Genomic DNA, 6,412 nt, shown 5'->3' on the forward strand with positions numbered 1-6,412 from the left:
GGCTCGTTCTCCTGCTAGAGCTTATGCTATACGTGCACGCGAGGATTCTTCTTCGCCTGATGTTATTACCGGTACTTTCACTCTCTTTGATACTGATGTGATTGCTTTGATTGACCCTGGTTCTACTCATTCATATGTATGTGAGACTTTAGCATCCAGTAAGACTCTACCTGTTGAGTCTACTGAGTTCGTGATTCGAGTATCGAATCCCTTGGGTCGATATGTGCTAGTCGACAAAGTGTGCAGGAAATGCCCCCTAATGGTTTGAGATTTCTGTTTCCCAGCCGACTTGATGCTTTTACCCTTCGACGAGTTTGACATTATTCTCAGAATGGATTGGTTGACTATGCACGATGCTGTAGTGAATTGCAAGTGAAAGACTATTGATTTGCGATGTTCGAATAATGAGATAATTCGGGTTGCATCCATTGATTTAAACGGGCTATCAGTCGTATTAACTTCCATGTCAGCTCAGAAATATGTGAGGAAGGGCTGTAAAGCGTATCTAGCCTATATGTTAGACAACAAAGTATTCGAACAAGAGATTGAGACTGTACCTGTGGTTTGTGAGTATTCTGATGTGTTTCCCGAAGAGTTGCCGAGATTACCACCTATTCGTGAAGTAGAGTTTGGCATTGAACTTGTACCTAGGACTACACCAATTTCGATAGCTCCATATCGTATGGCACCAACCGAATTGAAGGAAATGAAAGCTCAGTTGCAAGAGTTGACGGATAGAGGTTTCGTACGACCGAGTTTCTCACCATGTGGTGCACCAGTTTTGTTTGTGAAAAAGAAAGACGAGACTATGAGAATGTGTGTCGACTATAGACAATTGAATAAAGCCACTATAAAGAATAAATATCCGTTGCCCCGAATCGACGACCTGTTTGATCAGTTGAAAGGAGCTTCAGTGTTTTCAAAGATTGATCTGCGATCCAGTTATTACCAGTTGAGAGTTAGAGATTCCGACGTGCCAAAGACTGCTTTCAAAACAAGATACGGACACTGCGAATTTTTAGTGATGTCGCAATTTTCATGGACTTGATGAATCAGGTGTTTAATCAGTATCTGGATCGATTTGTGGTGGTGTTCATTGATGACATCTTGATTTACTCTCGCGATGAGATCGAGAATGTCGAGCATTTGAGACTCGTGCTTCAAACTTTACGTGATAATCAATTGTACGCGAAATTTAGTAAATGAGAGTTCTAGTTGCGCGAGGTCAGCTTTTTGGGACATATAGTGTCTGCTTCGGGTATTCGAGTCGATCCAAACAAGATTTCAGCCATTATCGACTGGAAACCTTTTAGAAATGTTTCGAAAGTTCGGAGCTTCTTGGGACTTACCGGTTACTACCGACGATTCGTAAAAGGTTTTTTGATGATCACGACACCTTTGACAAAATTGCTGCAAAAAGACGTCAAATTTGAGTGGTCTGAAAAGTGTCAGAAAAGTTTCAACCAGCTAAAAATGCTTTTGACGGAAGCCCCAGTGTTAGTTCAGCCAGAATCCGGCAAGGAGTTTGTGATTTATAGTGATGCATCACTGAACAGTCTGGGCTACGTTTTGATGCAAGGGGGTCGAGTCGTCACATATGCTTCGAGGCAGTTAAAGCCTCACGAGCGGAGCTATCTGACTCATGATCTAGACCTAGCTACTATTGTTTTCGCTCTGAAGATTTGGCGTCACTATCTGTTCAGTGAGAAATGCCATGTCTTTTCTGATCATAAAAGTCTCAAATATTTAATAACTCAAAGAGATTTGAATTTGAGACAAAGACGATGGTTGGAGTTACTTAAAGACTACGAGCTTGTCATTGACTACCACCCGGGAAAAGCTAATGTAGTTGCGGACGCTCTTAGCTGAAAATCATTATTTTCCTTGTGAGCTATGAACGTACAATTATCGTTGTCAGCAGATGATGTGTTGATAGCCGAGTTAAAAGAAAGACCAGTGTTAATACGACAAATTTGTGAAGCTCAGATAGTCGACGATGAGTTGGTTGCTAGGTGAGTTCAATGTGAATCAAGTGTGGATTCAGAGTTTCGAATTGACGATAATGATTGTTTGAGGTTCAGGGATCGTGTGTGTGTTCCAAGAAACTTAGAGCTTATTTCGATGATTTTGAGCGAGGCTTATAGTAGCCGAATGTCGGTCCATCCTGGTAGCACAAAAATGTATAATGATATAAAATGTCAGTATTGGTGGCATTGTATGAAACGTGACATATCTGATTTTCTATCAAGATGTTTAATATGTTAACAAGTGAAAGCAGAACATCAAATGCCTTTGGGGTTACTTCAGCCGATCATGATACCCAAGTGGAAATGAGATCGAGTTACAATAGACTTTGTGTCTGGTTTACCGCTGACACTGAGCAAGAAAGAGTCCATTTGGGTTATTGTGGATAGATTAACGAAGTCAGCTCATTTCATCCCTGTCCGTACGGACTTTTCACTTGATAAGCTAGCAGAATTATACGTCTCTCAGATTGTACGATTGCACGGGGTGCCGACTTCTATTGTTTCAGACAGAGATCCCCGATTTACTTCACGATTTTGGAGGAAATTGCATGAGGCGTTGGGTACCAAGCACCATTTTAGCACTGCCTTTCATCCCCAGACCGATGGTCAGTCCAAAAGAACGATTCTAATACTCGAGGATATGTTGAGATGTTGTATTCTCGAGTTTAGTAGCTCGTGGGAGAAATACGTACCGTTGATTGAATTTGCCTATAATAATAGCTTTCAAACGAGTATCAAGATGGCACCTTACGAGGCCTTATACGGACGTAAATGTCATACACCTTTGTTTTGGACCGAGCTCAGCGAGAATAAGTTATATGGGGTGGATTTAATTAAAGAAGCCAAACAGCAAGTGAAAATAATTCGTGATAGCTTGAAAGCAGCATCGGATCGTCAGAAATCATACGCGGACTTAAAGCGTAAAAATATGGAATTTCAGATTGGAGAAAAAGATTTTCTGAAAGTCTCGCCATGGAAAAATATACTCCGTTTTGGCCGTAACGGAAAATTGAGTGTAACACCCCGTACCCGATACCGTTGCCGGAGTCGAACACGATGTGTTAACGGACTTAATTCATTAATTAAACAGCTCATACAATTCATTTTAAAATTTCCAGACAAGCTGGCTAACTGCATCACAGTCGCTTTAAAAATCATATCTCGAGTTTCGAAACTCGAAATCCAATTCTGTAAATTTTTCCTGAAACTAGACTCATATATATATCTACTAATTTTTTCTATAATTTTGGTTGGGCCAATTAGTACAGTTTATTAGTTAAAGTCTCCCTGTTTCAGGGTTCAACTACTCTGACCTCTGTGTATTACGAATCAGATATCTCCTGTACAGAGCTTCAATGACTATGCTGTTTATCTCCAATAAAACTAGACTCAATAAGGAATCTGTACATATAAAGCATGACTTCTAATTATCTTTGTAAAATTTATGGTGAATTTCCAAATTCAGAACAGGGGATCCAGAAATCGCTCTGGCCCTGTTTCACAAAAATTTAAACATCTCATAAAATATAGCTCATATACCTGTTTCGCTTATTCCATATGAAAATAGACTCATCAAACTTCAATTCCATAACTTATTCATTATTTAATTCCATTTATACTATTTTTAGTGATTTTTTAAACTCACGTCACTGCTGCTGTCTGAATCTATTTTATGGTAAATTTTACCTATTTCATGGTTTCCATGGATTAGCTAGCAATTTGACATACATAATACCAAATATGATCATGATTAGCCATTCCAATGGCTAATCATTACCAAGCATTTCTATTTCCATACCACTCAATAACCATATCATAAGACCATATATACAAAATGATTATAATGCTATACATGCCATACTCAAAATATACAAGCCATTATGCCAAGATGGTATACGGATAGTGTGAGCGTGCCTCCGACCGTTTCCGATTTCCGAGCTGGCTTGTCAACACTACAAGGAATGAAAAGGAGGGAGTAAGCATAAATGCTTAGTAAGCTCACATGCAAATAGCAAGTAACATAACCATATAAGCAAACATAAAACATCATTTGCATAGTCGTCACCAAGACATTCATATCACCTTTTCATTTATCATCTTACCATATTGTTGTTATATCGAGTTTTCAACCCGAGGGTTAAGTACATACCTGTTCAAAGTATCCATTTCACAACACTTACCAATCGTCCCTTTCATCTTGAGTATTCCTCCATTTGAGTAGAACTTTACCCGTTGAACACATCGGAATATAATTCGGATACATGGATAACTTGCACATAAGTGCCACATATTCAATCAAGCAATCATGTAACCCGCCCATAAGCGAACTCGGACTCAACTCAACGAGCTCGGGCGTTCGCATCCATAAGTGAACTCGGACTCAACTCAACGAGTTCGGATGCCTAGTTACATCTCACGAACTCGGACTCAACTCAACGAGTTCGGATGCCTAGTTACATCTCACGAACTCGGACTCAACTCAACGAGTTCGGACATTCGCATCCATAAGTGAACTCGGACTCAACTCAACGAGTTCGGATGCCCAAATATCCCAGTGACATGTCACTTGTATCCTAATCCATTCACGAGGTTCAACGGACCTTTTTCCCAATCATGTGTCTCAACCATCTTCTACGGAATGCCGATATCGATACTCGGTAGTATTTCACATTTTCCAAGTATATCACATAATTTGACATATTATCAAATAATTATCACAAGTATAATATTTCATAATAATTATCAGATCATTTAAAAACATTAAAACATTTAAAATAATAACTATGTTACCAACATTTACATATGAACTTACCTCGTATGCGAAAATGGCTATTTTTACCATTTCGTCCACAACTTGGTATTTTCCCCATTTTAGCCCAATTTCAGTTTTCCTTGCTCTATCATTTAAAATATAGTCTAATTAGGACTCACATTATTCAAATTGACCCAAAATCATATTTTGGAAAAATTACAATTTTGCCCCTAAACTTTTGCATATTTACACTTTTGCCCCAAAGCTCGTAAATTAAAATTCAGCCTATTTTCTTATGTTTTATGACATGCTGATCATTTTTCCCTTCTATGGCAACATCAAATTCTCACTCTAACATGTACTTATGACTATTAGGTATTTTTACCGATTAAGCCCTTTTGCTCGTTTTCACTTAAAACCGAGTAGCACAAGTTGTCTAACATAATTTAAAACTTCATATTCTATCATAAAACACCAAAATACACAAATTTCACCTATGGGTATTTTTCCAAATATAAACCCTAGGTTAAATTATTGCTAGCATAAGCTAAATCGAGCTAGGGACTCCAAAACGTAAAAATCATTAAAAACGAGGCTAGAACGGACTTACAATCGAGCTTGGAAGCTTGAAAAACCCTATCCATGGTTTCTCCTTGCTATATTCGGCCATGGGGTTGAAGATGAGCAAAATTGGCTTTTAATTTTGTATTTTAATTCATTTTACCCCTAAATGACCAAAATGCCCTTACTACTAAACTTTCCAAAATTCCATCCATGTCCAATTTTGTCCATAGACTTAGAAATTGGTAAAATTACTCTTTAAGGACCTCTAATTAATAATCTAATTCAATTTTATGCAAAATACTTCTAGAACACAAGTTTTGCAATTTATTCAATTTAGTCCAAAATTTCAAATTAAGCACTTTATGCATAAAATTTCTTCACGAAATTTTCACACAATCATGCAATCATATCATAGACCTTAAAATAATCATAAAATAATTATCTATATCTCGGATTTCGTGGTCATGAAACCACTATTCCGACTAGGCCCAAAATCGGGATATTACAACTCTTCCCCTTCGAGGATTTTCGTCCCAGAAAATCTTACCGAAAAGTGGTCTTCACTTTTAATCTCATATTTGGTGTCAAGAACTTGCACTTAGACCTGTACCTCCAATACATCTCTTCAATTTCTCATATGATCTAAAAGCTTACAGTCTCAACTCTCAACTGTTCTTAAATTTTCAACCCTTCTTAATTTCCCATGATATCATGACATAAAACCCGGATCTCAACTTGATTTAATGGAGACCGAATTCCAAGAATCCGACAATCAAAGAGACCTGAAATTCCATGAATCGATGAGTAGGAATTCATTCAATACGATGTGATTTATAGATCTCGCCAAAAATTTAACAATAAGATACATCACATTTTCCTTTTTCCGCCATAGAAATAATTCTGATATGGCCTCAAGAATAATCCTTCTCATTTCCATCCCAATATCAACATTGACAAGGATAATTTTGATAGATCCCAATGCTCGGCTTTAACCCCTTTAACAACTCCGATTTTATGTAACATCGGATGCTCTAAACTATCACATTACCTCACTGTCTTGAAACACATC

The 6,412-nt window shown here is 37.8% G+C and overlaps 1 long non-coding RNA gene across 1 annotated transcript; it reads right to left on the minus strand.

Moving 5' to 3' along the window:
• Nucleotides 1–3,648: 3,648 nt before the first annotated feature.
• LOC128280603 (uncharacterized) lies at nucleotides 3,649–4,902 on the minus strand. Its single transcript, XR_008270695.1, has 2 exons — nucleotides 4,840–4,902; nucleotides 3,649–3,979 (listed from the first exon to the last, which is right to left on the minus strand). It is a non-coding gene; the product is annotated as an uncharacterized LOC128280603 (long non-coding RNA).
• Nucleotides 4,903–6,412: the final 1,510 nt, after the last annotated feature.

This window comes from Gossypium arboreum, chromosome 9, assembly GCF_025698485.1.
Source record: "Gossypium arboreum isolate Shixiya-1 chromosome 9, ASM2569848v2, whole genome shotgun sequence".
Taxonomy (NCBI): domain Eukaryota; kingdom Viridiplantae; phylum Streptophyta; class Magnoliopsida; order Malvales; family Malvaceae; genus Gossypium; species Gossypium arboreum.